This window comes from Podarcis gaigeae, assembly GCF_964106915.1.
Source record: "Podarcis gaigeae genome assembly, chromosome: 1".
Classification (NCBI taxonomy): domain Eukaryota; kingdom Metazoa; phylum Chordata; class Lepidosauria; order Squamata; family Lacertidae; genus Podarcis; species Podarcis gaigeae.
This window is the reverse complement of record NC_139678.1, coordinates 113,831,582-113,844,065: the sequence shown is the minus strand read 5'-3', so window position 1 is coordinate 113,844,065 and position 12,484 is coordinate 113,831,582. Positions and strand designations below refer to the sequence as shown.

Here is a 12,484-nt window from a genome sequence, read left to right as displayed (position 1 = left end):
AGGGAAATCATTTACTGTGCTCCACTAAAACTGCTCAAGAGTCAGATTGTGACAGAGTTATGCTTGCTTCCTAGCAAGCATAAGTTCAGAATGTTTTATAATAAACAAACAAACAAATGTTAACATTTATAGCGTGCCTTCCTTAAATACCCAACCAATCTCTCCAATTAAAATTTCCAAGTATTTTTTTTGCAAGAAGTTATTTTTTCCCTCCATTTTTTATACTGCTAAACGACAGTTCTGTGCTCCATTCTAAGTTGATTACCTAGCTTCTCCAGTACCTTCCATATTGCCCCAAATTCAAGTAAGCACACGCCAAAATAATTATCATATTCATTTTTACGCATCATTTGTGTAAATTTGGAGCTTCAGCGTTTCAGGAAAGAGGCTGGAGAGCAAGAATTTTATTCTAACCCCCAGCTGTTTTATCAGTCTTCATCTCCTACCTTCTACAGTGTCCTCTCTTGCCTTATCCCTTTTGGTTTAAGCATGTTTGAGCAATAAGAATGAACTTGCTAAGGGCATTTTAAGCGCTGATGAGTACACATAATACTTGCCTTATACCTGTGTGGCTTTTGCTCTTCTATCAGCAGCCAACATGCCCATTACATAAGCATATTTATTCACTGATATTTTCACAAAGACTGCTCTTGTTTTGCTACCCTAACCGTTGAAGAAGCCATTGCGTGTTACTGGCATTATGTCCTTGAAAGACATTATGTCTTTTTAAAGTACTTAAAGAAAGGGAAAATGAAAGGCCATGATAAAATAACGCAGATCACCCTACTTAATGAACTACCCACAACCTTCATCTTTCTACCCAAATGATTAAGGCAGGCCACAAAGTTCTGGTGAAATAACAGAGGGCAAGGCTGAATAGGGGGAACAGCAAAGATAGCAGAAAAGCATAAGCACATCCACTGATGGAGAAAGACAAAAATATAAACAAGTTTGGTTTCTGACAGCAAGAAATCATGTTACAATGGGAAAGATATATATTTGTAAAAAAAAAAAACACACCCAAAAAAAGCCACAACAGTAAAAACATGGAATATGCTGCCAGAAAGGAAGAGATTTTCCCCAGCTCTATTTTTCTATTTGTATTGTTTTATTGTTGCATTGCATCTTAATACTGTATTTTTTTTTATTGTGTGTAAGCCATCCAAAAAGGGATGCGGGTGGTGCTGTGGGTTAAACCACAGAACCTAGGACTTGCCAATCAGAAGGTCGGCGGTTCGAATCCCCGCAACAGGGTGAGCTCCCGTAGCTCGGTCCCAGCTCCAGCCAACCTAGCAGTTCAAAAGCACATCAAAGTACAAGTAGATTCATAGGTACCGCTCCAGCGGGAAGGTAAACGGCGTTTCTGTGCACTGCTCTGGTTCGCCAGAAGTGGCTTAGTCATGCTGTACGCCGGCTCCCTCGGCCTATAGAGCGAGATGAGCGCTGCAACCCCAAAGTCGGTCACGACTGGACCTAATGGTAAGGGGACCCTTTACCTTTTTAAGCCATCCAGAAAACATATGTTGATACACAGTCATATAAACACAGTAAATGAATATCTGCTACAGATGAAAATGGGTGCACTGGCTTCGAACACAGTCTTCAGAAATACTTCTATAAAACTAATAACTGTCCAGGTACAATGAAGCATATAAACCTGTCCTGTTCCAAACAATCTGTTCCGAGATCCAAGCCATATGCATATTCTCTTCCACATGCAGATCAAATACTCACACAAAAATTAATGCTTACCTTACCCCTTAACACTGGGTTGGGGAACCCCAGACCAGGAGCCAAATGCAGACCTCTAGACCTTTATTTGGCCCTTAAGACTCCCCCAGGACATGCTCCTAACCAACACTACCCAACACCCTTGAGTGCTTTTGCCTGGCTAGAATGAGTCATTGAGCAGTGATGATGACTCTTGCTTGCCTGAATGGAGAAATGTGGAAAGGGGTGGGGACCATGTGCATAGAAATCTCTTGTTTTGTGTGGCTGGAATGTAACCTACTGTACAAATGTGAGTCGCTTTTGCCTCTGGTTTCCTGGATGGTTGCTCACAAGCCCCTTGAGCTGAAAAAAGTTCTCCAACTTTGCTTTAACACTCATACCCCCTTAGAAGCTGAATGTCCCTATCATGTACAACTCTGGTTCAGGCAACTGTTTCCAGAAACAATATGAAATGTTGTTTTTGCAGCCAATGATTATACGCTGAATCCCGAACGTAAGAACTGCCCCCGCTGGATCAGATGGAAGTTTCATCTAAGTCCAGCAGTCTGTTTCTGACACAGGCCAACATTAGTCTCAACAGGGATATGTAAAATGTTGATCCTTAGGGGAAGAGGATAAAATCAGAAACAGAACAAGAAAATCTGACTCTCCTGATTGGCACGAAGGCCGAGTGCAAGTATAAACAGCACTGGGTTTTGATACCTATTACTGCATTTCATTGTATGCATAATTCAAGAGCAATTCAGCTAGTGCCCTGAGAGACCTTCTGTACTTTTAAAAGCTCCTTTCTCAATGGTAGCTTCCTGTTCATGCACGAAATGTATGATATGTGCATTGGTAAACAGGAAGAGAACAAAAAGCCAATACTTATAGACGCACGGATCAACCTAGTGATATGTGAAGTTTGTCCACTTCAAAACATTCAACAGATGCACTGACATCTTAAAATGTTTATTTTCCACTATCTGCTTATTAAATTTCAAACCACTTCCAGATCAAAGTAAAACTTTACATTTCTATTGCTGTATACGCCAATAATTGGATCCAGGTCTACTGAAACCAGTGGTGCAAATGAGTAACTTCAGCCCTGCTAAATTCAGTGGGTCTACTCTAAGCACAACTAAGTCTCGATCCAATATGATGTCTTTGATCCTAACGTTTCGCTCTCTTCACAGAAGATTTGCACTCCTGGAAGGAATCTATCAAGGGCAACTCTTCTTTCATGAGCATAACCCTCCTTCTGTAAGCAGTTCTTTCCATTCACAGAACCAAAAGTTAGGAGCCAAACTTATATAATCCTATGAAATAATGAAGGCTGACTTTTCCAGCATATTAATTTGAACTCTGGACATTTTTATTTTTAGGATAAAAGACTTGCCTAATGAAGTCCATACTGTAACTGGGATCAGAACACCATTCTGAATATATCCATAACTTTCACTTGCTTTCTAAATCTTTTCCATATCCCTAGGCACATAATTAAGAACCAACCGCAAATGGACTAATTTTTCATGAGAACAGACCCTTTTATTCTCTATACTGCTCAACATGCCTTGCACACAAACTCCCACAAGAAGGGAAAGTATCACACTGAACCTACGTAGCAAAGATGAATCAAGAGCATGCACTGTATAGCAAACACAATGCCATGACCTCATGTGAACCAGCACCATTGTATTCACCTCATGGCTGCAGCATCAATTGAGGATGTACATAAGTTCATTTGGCAAACACATCTTTTTGGTACCAGGTGCCTTTCTATTTTCCCAAGCCTTTCAACAGATCTGCTGACATTCTGGGCATTAACTTTTGAAACTTTTGATGCTGCTTTTGTTCTATGGCTTCTTTGTTTGTTTTGTATGTTGCTGGTTTTCCTCTTATACAGTGGTTCCTCGTACAACTGCAGATGTTGGGAGAGCCACTGCCACTCAAAACAAACAGTGGGCCAGGTGAACCAAAGAAGTATGGGGCTGCTTCATATTTAACCCTGGTAATATGCCAAAGCTCTTTGGACTGTATCCAGTGCTGCTGTTCCTCTTCTGCTGCAGTCTTCTGCTTCCACAACAGAACTCCCCTCTCCTTCTCTGCAGCCCCCAGATCCAGAGAGTTGAGGGACCCTCCAAAACAAGGAGTCCTGTTGCATCAGCAGAAGTCCACTGGCACAGCATTGGGATACAACCCTTTAAATCTGGGTGTCACTTGTTCCAAACTGTTTGTTCCAAGTGATGTTTGATCACCCTATCATACCTTCATCTCTTTTTAACTTAATTACTGTAATTTCTCTCTCTCTGGATTTATGAGCAAGTACAGTGGTACCTCAGGTTAAGTACTTAATTCGTTCCGGAGGTCTGTACTTAACCTGAAACTGTTCTTAACCTGAAACACCACTTCAGCTAATGGGGCCTCCTACTGCCACTGCGCCGCCAGAGCACGATTTCTGTTCTCATCCTGAAGCAAAGTTCTTAACCTGAAGCACTATTTCTGGGTTAGCGGCGTCTGTAACCCGAAGCGTATGTAACCTGAGGTGCCACTGTATCGCAAACTTCAGTTTTTCCAAATCGTAGTTACTCATCTTCTCACCTAAAAACAGAAGACAATACCCCCTATTTATCTCTTTACAGAAGACAACTTCACAATCCAAATTAAATGCTAGTTCTCTTCTTTCTACAGTGGTACCTTGGGTTACATACACTTCAAGTTACATATGCTTCAGGTTACAGACTCCGCTAACCCAGAAATATTACCTCGGGTTAAGACCTTTGCTTCAGGATGAGAACAGAAATCGCGCGGCAGCAGCAGGAGGCCCCATTAGCTTCAGGTTAGTGGTGCTTCAGGTTAAGAACAGTTTCAGGTTAAGTACGGACCTCCAGAACAAATTAAGTACTTAGCCTGAGGTACCACTGTACTGTCATACACTTTTCTGCACTAGAATTAGATATCTGTGAGCCAACATTCGTGTTTTGCAGTGATCTGTCAATGCAGCATTTCGCAATGTTCCAAACACTTATTTGCTTGAAATCTTGGGACCGCATCATTGGTAAACAAAGCCAACTGGCTCTCCTGCATCCATGACTACATCTGCCCATGTCCGTCCAAACCAGACATCTTCTAAAATCCCTGAGGCATTACGACTGTTAAAAACATGCACACTCAATACTATCCTCTGTAAATGCCTCAGATCACTCAGCCTGGTTTTCCAACTCTTATTGCTATTTTATGTAAATAGGTGGTCTTCATATTTTCTATTGCCAGGAAACATTTCACACTGACTTATCTTCCAATGAATATCTGCCATAGAAACCATGCATACTATAGAAGGTTTTAGAGGATGTTCTAGGAAGCCACGCACCAAGCAAGACCCTGGACCTATCTGTTGTGCCTCACCACGTGAACCACGACTGTAATTCTACCATATTCCCAGTATGGCCTGCTTACAATTACAGTGGTACCTTGGTTCTCAAACATAATCTGTTCTGGAAGTCCGTTCGACTTCTGAAACATTAAAAAACCAAGGTGCAGCTTCCAATTGGCACAGGCGCCCCAGAAGCAATCACCGAAAATTGCATCGGATGTTCGGCTCCCAAAAAATGTTCGGAAACCAGAACACTTACTTCCAAGTTTTTGGCATTCGGGGGCCGAAATGTTCGAGTACCAAAGCGTTTGAGAACCAAGGTTCCACTGTACTGAGTTTCTCATTAAGGAACACTGGCCTAAATCATAATATAGAGTATGCAACACAATTCATTATACCTAGGCTTTTCTTCATCCACCATTTTAGTATTACCTCCAAGCCTAAGCTACTTCACAGAGGGTCCTTTTAAAAATAAAAGTAACACATCTGTACTGAAGGATGGATGAAAAATAAATGTCCCCTGGGGAATTAAAAAAGCCCAATATGAGCTTTGTGCCTTTACACTCCAAATCCATTACATAATGCCTCATATTTTCATTAAGTACTTTCCATCACAATTCTATGCACTCTAAACTGAGTGTAAGCCATACTGAACAAAATGGGACTTTCTTAAACATACAATTGTGGTGTCAGTTATTAATATACCTGTTCACAACAAAATTCTCACTAAAGAACTTGCAAGACTAGTAAATTTCATTGGCTGGCATAAACAAATGCTTTAAGCTGAGAGGGAGTCTGTGTCATCATTTGAGAAGATATCACATTACACAAATACATCTCTTGCTGTAGCATGATTTGAGTTAGATATTTTGAACATATCTATAGTCCCATGCCAATCCCACACAACAAAAGAAGGCTTCAAAATGTGAATGGTTTTACTTACTGTGTCTGTTGTGGTATCCGGAAACATTGATGTCCCTTGACAAAATCGTTTTCAGATTTGATTCAGTTTTTCAAGCCCTGTGGATTTAAATTAGAATTTTACAACCATGCTTTCTTCTCACAGTTTAATGTACAGATTTGTTTGGAAACTTTTCTTACACTTCAGAGCCAGGCATTGCTTCCAGATTCTCAAGTGATAGGAACTGGTGGGGAAAGCAGCACAGCAGATAGAAAACTGTCAAAAAGGCATTTCCCAAAGTATTCACTCAATGGCCACATGTGAACATGCTAACCCATGATTTAATGCCACCTGAATGAACCTAGGCTTGCTCGTGCAGGAAGAAGGAAGGGGAAGCACACATCTAAACTAGGAATCATGGTTTAACACCATTTATGTTTAGTGCCAAAGCAAACCAGCTTCAAATCACAGGCGATTAGTCTGGCTTGCTGAAACTAACCATAGTGAGTGTTAAACTACAGTCCGTGGTTTGGAAAAGGTAAGCAGTTCAGCAGAAGTGAAAGTGAATACTTCAGAACTCTTCCTCCAAGCCAAGTTCACGCCAGGACGCAAATCAACAGACGGCACTCCATTCAAACACGTCTTAAATTTAAGCAGTAGAGCCTTAAATAAAGACCCATTTCAATGTCGTTTTTAAATCAGTGGTTTAGGATTGCTATTGTATCAGCAAACCAAGTAGGTGCACAGGCATCACAATTCCCTCATGACATTTCCCTACACAATAAAAACGGTTTTAAGAGTAGTTATACTCACTAGTGGCTAAGGGCTAGATACAGAACTTGAATTTACATGTGGCTTTCTAGTCCCAATCTTGAAGATACCACGCCAATTCTTACTGGATAAGAATAACTGGATGCTAGCTTACAGCCACATTTGCACCTCCTTATGTGTTAATGTTGCAAGGAGTCCACTTTTACAACAGAATACAATCATGGGTTGAAATCATGGGTAGGCAAACTAAGGCCCGGGGGCCGGATATGGCCCAATCTCCTTCTAAATCCGGCCTGCGAACAGTCCGGGAATCAGCGTGTTTTTACATGAGTAGAATGTGTCCTTTTATTTAAAATGCATCTCTGAGTTATTTGTGGGGCATAGGAATTCATTCATTCCCCCCCCCCCTTCAAAATATAGTCCGGTCCCCCACAAGTCTGAGGGACAGTAGACCGGCCCCCTGCTGAAAAAGTTTGCTGACCCCTGGTTTAAATACTAACATCTTAGAGAAGGGCAACTCTGTGTCTATAGCAGTCTCAACAGAGGACACAGTAAATACACATCAGCCTGTAAGGTTCCAATCATGCGGGTTCCAATGTTTACCTGGCCCACAAACCTAAGTAAAATTGGGCCAGCACACTAAATTATTATCAGGCCATTAAGACTATGGAGGAAGGAAAGAGGATAGTTGGGGAGTTATCAACAAAGGATGGTAGCTTTGAGGACAGCTGTAAAATAGGAGCAATAACAATAATTCAGTAAATGAGAATCAAAATTCCTTTCATAGAAAGGAATTCCATATATGTTTCAAGCTAGGACGCTCTCCAGCATAGAATATGAAGCACAACGCATTTTAAAAGTCTGTCTGCTAAATGAATAACATTCAATAATGATTTTCCCCCAACTGAGTCTGATTATTATTTTTTTAAGAGAAGGTAAAGGTAAAGGTACCCCTGCCCATACGGGCCAGTCGTGTCCGACTCTAGGGCTGCGTGCTCATCTCGCTCAAGAGGCCAGGAGCCGGCGCTGTCCAGAGACACTTCCGGGTCACGTGGCCAGCGTGACTAAGCAGCATCTGGCGAGCCAGCACCAGTGCCGCACACGGAAACGCCGTTTACCTTCCCGCTATAAAGCAGTACCTATTTATCTACTTGCACTTAGGGGTGCTTTCAAACTGCTAGGTGGGCAGGAGCTGGGACCGAACGACGGGAGCTCACCCCGCCGTGGGGATTCGAACCGCTGACCTTACGATCAGCAAGTCCTAGGCACTGAGGTTTTTACCCATAGCGCCACCCGCATCCCATTTAAGAGAAGGTACAATTCTCCAATAGGCCTTCTATACTAGGCTATAAATAGTCCACTGCATTTTTGTGCAGGGTGTGGAGGAAGGGGCTTTCTTCCTCTTGCAGCCCACAGTATCTATGTTGGGCATAGAGGATGGACACAGTGCTCTGTTCCTCCTCCACCAGCTAACTCCCTCTCCTGCATAAAATTCCATGGACCTGCCTGCATGGAATTCCTTGTTGTCTGAGGTGGTTACCAGGCAAGTGCTTAAATGCAAGGCTGATTTGCATCAAAGTATAAACCTCCAAAGTTTACCAAATGAAGCAAAAGTTAAATGCTACAGAAAAATACAATGGCAAGGGATAATAATTTTCTGTTCAGTAAATTCATCAGTTTGACCTATACTTCTAGTTTCTCCTCCCAGAAGCCTCTAGTCCCTGGATTCAAGCCTAATTTGTACTTATAGAAATGCTGCTTCCCAGATCCATAGGAATGGATAAAGCAACTGTTAATTTTACTTCTCCTGATGTTCTTAGGATTCTTGATTGCACCCCTAAACTTATCGAGCTTGAAGAAGTATGCAAAAGTAGTCTAATAGACTGGCCTTCACCAAAGAAACACCCACCCACTCAAAAAGTCACACCCACCCACACCAAAAAGCAACTCAGAAAGCTTGAAGTGGTACAAACTACTACAGCTTGCTCAGAGGCACTTCTTTGCTCCAACTCTGTCATATCTGACACTTACAACTGTTTTCTTCCCTATATCATTTGCTATTCCCTGCCTGCTCATAACTTCTTTTCCTGACCAATTCCTCTGTTGGTGGCTTGAAAAAAGATATCTCTGGAAGCAGCAAACTGAGATGTACAAGATTATTCGCTTTTGATCACCTAGCATTGAAGAGTCATCCTGATCCCTCCAGCTTTTTACAAATAAGCAACTGAAGTGAGCACCACTGCAAATATCAGACTAAAAAACCAATGAGGAATTATCTATACCTAAAGTTTCAGGAAAAGAAAAGGCTCAGATTTCTGTTGATTTAAATGTTTGAATAAAGCATAATTCTCCATGAAGCGTTTCCTACCTTTCTCAACACCTAAAAGGGTCGGGGTCAGCACAGAATTTATCCAAGAATGTGATCCAATATTGTGGTGCAGACCAGATCCCAAGGCCTACAGGCATACAGTGGTACCTCGGGTTACAGACGCTTCAGGTTACAGACTCCACTAACCCAGAAATAGTACCTTGGGTTAAGAACTTTGCTTCAGGATGAGAACAGAAATCGTGCAGCAGCGGCGTGGCAGGCCCCATTAGCTAAAGTGGTCTTCAAGTTAAGAACAGTTTCAGGTTAAGAACAGACCTCCAGAATGAATTAAGTTCTTAACCCAAGGTACCACTGTAGTTATATTGAAGGCGTGGAATCACAATGTGGACTTTTATAATGGTCTGCATAATTTTATATGCTTTCAAACCTTACCTATGTATATGTGGGGAGTGGATAGTGCAAAAACATGGTATGATCTCCAATGCAACATCAGGATTAGGCCTTTGAAAATGGCTTCTCAGTTTTAACCTGCAGTCACCCTTCCTCTTATAATGTATCCATTACAATGCATCTTACAATGTATGCCCTCTGCAAACTAGAAAACTCAATTATTTAGTGCAAAACTAAAACTTCACCAATGGCAATGAAAGAACAAGGTAGTTGTAACTGGTTTCACCTCAACAATTATGGAGCAAGCAAAGGGAGAAGAAAATCAATGCTCACTAAATTACAACACAAATGCTGATATGAGGAGGTATCTGCAGAGCCACCATTTTTACATGTTCATTTGACTGCAAAGCTCCGTTACATGTTCTTAGAGTAAGGAGACAGGCAAATTTGCTGCTTGACAAGGACCACAGACCTGGCTTTAATCATTACAGTCATAAGATCTGGTGTTATTCCAGATCTTTAAAGAAATACACATATACACACACATACACCTTTCTCGTCTTTCAATTTGGCACACAATACACGGGAATGCATTCAAAGAGCTTTGAATCAGCCACCTTTTCCCTAGGTAGGGTAAGTGGGAAGACAAAACTGTAAAAAAATAATGGACCTTTCCCAAACCAACGGATATAGTAGTAACCGCAACACCAAATGCTGTGCTGAATCAACGGCGCCAGTCATGCATTTCTTCTGCAAAACCAAAAGGATGACAAAGCCCTGAGTACTACACCATAAGTCACAAGATGGCCAGAGAATAGTGCTCTGGGTTATGTTTTTACTATCAGTTGCAAGTCACAGTGAAGGGCTCCTAAAAAGCCACCTCCAGGCTACCGACGATGTAAGCTTCTCTTTCTCTCAAAACCAACTATTCCCTCTGGTTTTGTTTTGTTTTTTTCTTTTCACAACCCAGCTTAAAGTCTGGATAGGGAAGAAGGAAATGTTTGGGTTTTTTTAAGAAGCAGATCATGCCCAGATACAGAGATCGGCCGGTGCCGTTCGGCACCCACCCGCTTGCATTCAAGGCAGGGTTGGGAAAGTGACAACACAAAGGGAAGGGAAAGGAAATACAGAAGGAGGAGAGACCTGGGAGCAATGGAAAAGCAGCGGAGAGGCGGGAGGCGGACTCTGTCCCGCCGCGCTTCATAGGACGGATAATATACATGGATATAGATGCAAGTTGCAAGAAGAAACCTGTTGCTCTGATCTCAAACACGGGCTTTGATTCATAGCGGCGTGCATGAGAGATGGGGAATTGAGGAGGGGGGGAGGCTGGGCTGGGCTGAAGAAGGAAGCAAGAAGCCCCGCCGCCGCCGCTGCTGCTGCATGCGGACCCTCGCCTGCCCCCACGAAAAGAGAAACCCCAGGGCACAAATGGTCAACCTGGGGTGGGAAAATGGAGGCAGCGTTTGGAAAGAGAAGGAAGGAGAGAAGGAAGGAAGGAGAACACTCCCGAGGGATGGATGCGGCCCCCGCCCCATCCCACGGGGCATGCATTTTGGGGACAGACGCCCTGGACGGACACACACACACCCCGCCCTCGCCCGCCCACCCTTCCCACGAGCCCCCCACCCCAAGAACCGCTTTTACCTCCGCAACTGCAGGGAGGAGGGGAAGCCGCAGCAGCCCCGCACGAGGCGGGGGGAGCGAGAAACAAAAGCCTGCCGAGGCCGCAAGGCTGGGCCTGCTCGGCTCAATTTCCCCGCCCCTCCTCGCCGCCGCCGCAGCCGCCGAGGAGGAGCGCCTGGCCAGGCGGAGCAAGGACTCACCTGGGCCTCGGCTAGGGCGCGCAAGGCTGGTCGGCCGCGGGGCTGGAGCGAGGAAAAAGGCGGGACGAAACAACAGAGAAAAGGCGGAGGGGGCGGGATCGCCCAGGGAGGAGGCCGCCGCCGCCGCCACGCTGCTGCTTCTGCTTCTGCCCGGGCCTGTCGGCGCTGCCCCGCCGGACAAAAGGGGTGGGGGTGCTGCTTGGTGCCAAGACAGCCGAGCCCGCCCACCTCCCCTTGGCGGCGCGCGCTTGCTTCCCGGAGAGGAACCTAAGCGCGGGGTCAAGGCAAAACGGCGAGGTGCATTGCTCTCCCTTGCAGCCGCCGCTGCCTTCTCGCGAGGTGCTGTAGCTGCTGCTGTGAGGCAGGGTCGGCCAAGAGACCGCAATAACAAGCCCCACCCTGAAGGAAAAGCGAGGCACCAGCCAAGCCTCCCCAGTTCCCGGAGGAGAAGCTCGCTTGCACGGGCGGAGAAGGCGCGCTGCTGCCTCCCCCACCCGCTTACCCAGCCCTCTGGGAAAGGGAGAGGCATACCCTCCCGGGACATTTCTCCTAAGGAAAAGGGGGACATTCAGGGATCAAATCGCCTTTTGTAAATCCCGGCTGTTCCTGGAAAATAGGGACACTCGGAGGGTTTGAAAAAGGGGCGGCCGAGGCTGCCTCCTTGTGTCCCCCCCCCCCCCAGCAGCCGTGTATTGGTTTTAAACCGATTTGCACATTCCCAAGCGCGATTTCGCGTCCATTCATTTTCTGGGTATGCCGCTTTGCCGCACAAAAAATAATAATTAAAAAAACATGCTCAAAGCGGTTTACAACGAAAAGCAGGGATGCATTTCAAGCTAGAGGTGCCAACTTGGAACAAGGCATTGGGGAGGGACAGGTAAGCCCCCAGCGTTTGAATGGCAATGCGGCCAGTGCCGGATTTGCGTATAAGCTAAACAAGCTATAGCTCAGGGCTCCACTCTCTTAAGGGCCCCCAAAAAGTTAAAGGGAAAAAAACTGGATGTACATTTACCAAAGTATAAGATAAAAAACAACTAATTAATTGCATTTCAGTTCAACAATTACTTTGATAAAATACATACCGTATTTTGTTATGCGCAAATGGCTCAAGATACCCATTAGGTCTATAAATTACCATATAGCATATATTCAACACAAAAAAGTGACAATTTGTTGTTGACAAA

At 44.2% G+C, this 12,484-nt stretch overlaps 1 protein-coding gene across 4 annotated transcripts in view; it reads right to left on the bottom strand.

The window, feature by feature from the left end:
* The window catches only part of SESTD1 (SEC14 and spectrin domain containing 1), a 53,064-nt gene extending 41,257 nt beyond the window's left edge, over positions 1-11,807 (bottom strand). For 2 of the 4 annotated variants that reach the window (XM_083708367.1, XM_083708369.1), the window contains exons 1-2: positions 11,301-11,807; positions 6,027-6,103 (exon numbers count right to left, since the gene is read on the bottom strand). The gene's annotated coding sequence lies outside the window, so the exon portion shown is untranslated. Of the gene's footprint in view, positions 1-6,026; positions 6,104-11,121 lie in introns of all 4 variants that reach the window. The other 2 variants (XM_083708370.1, XM_083708368.1) reach the window with 2 other exon arrangements.
* Between the last annotated feature and the right edge of the window lie 677 nt (positions 11,808-12,484).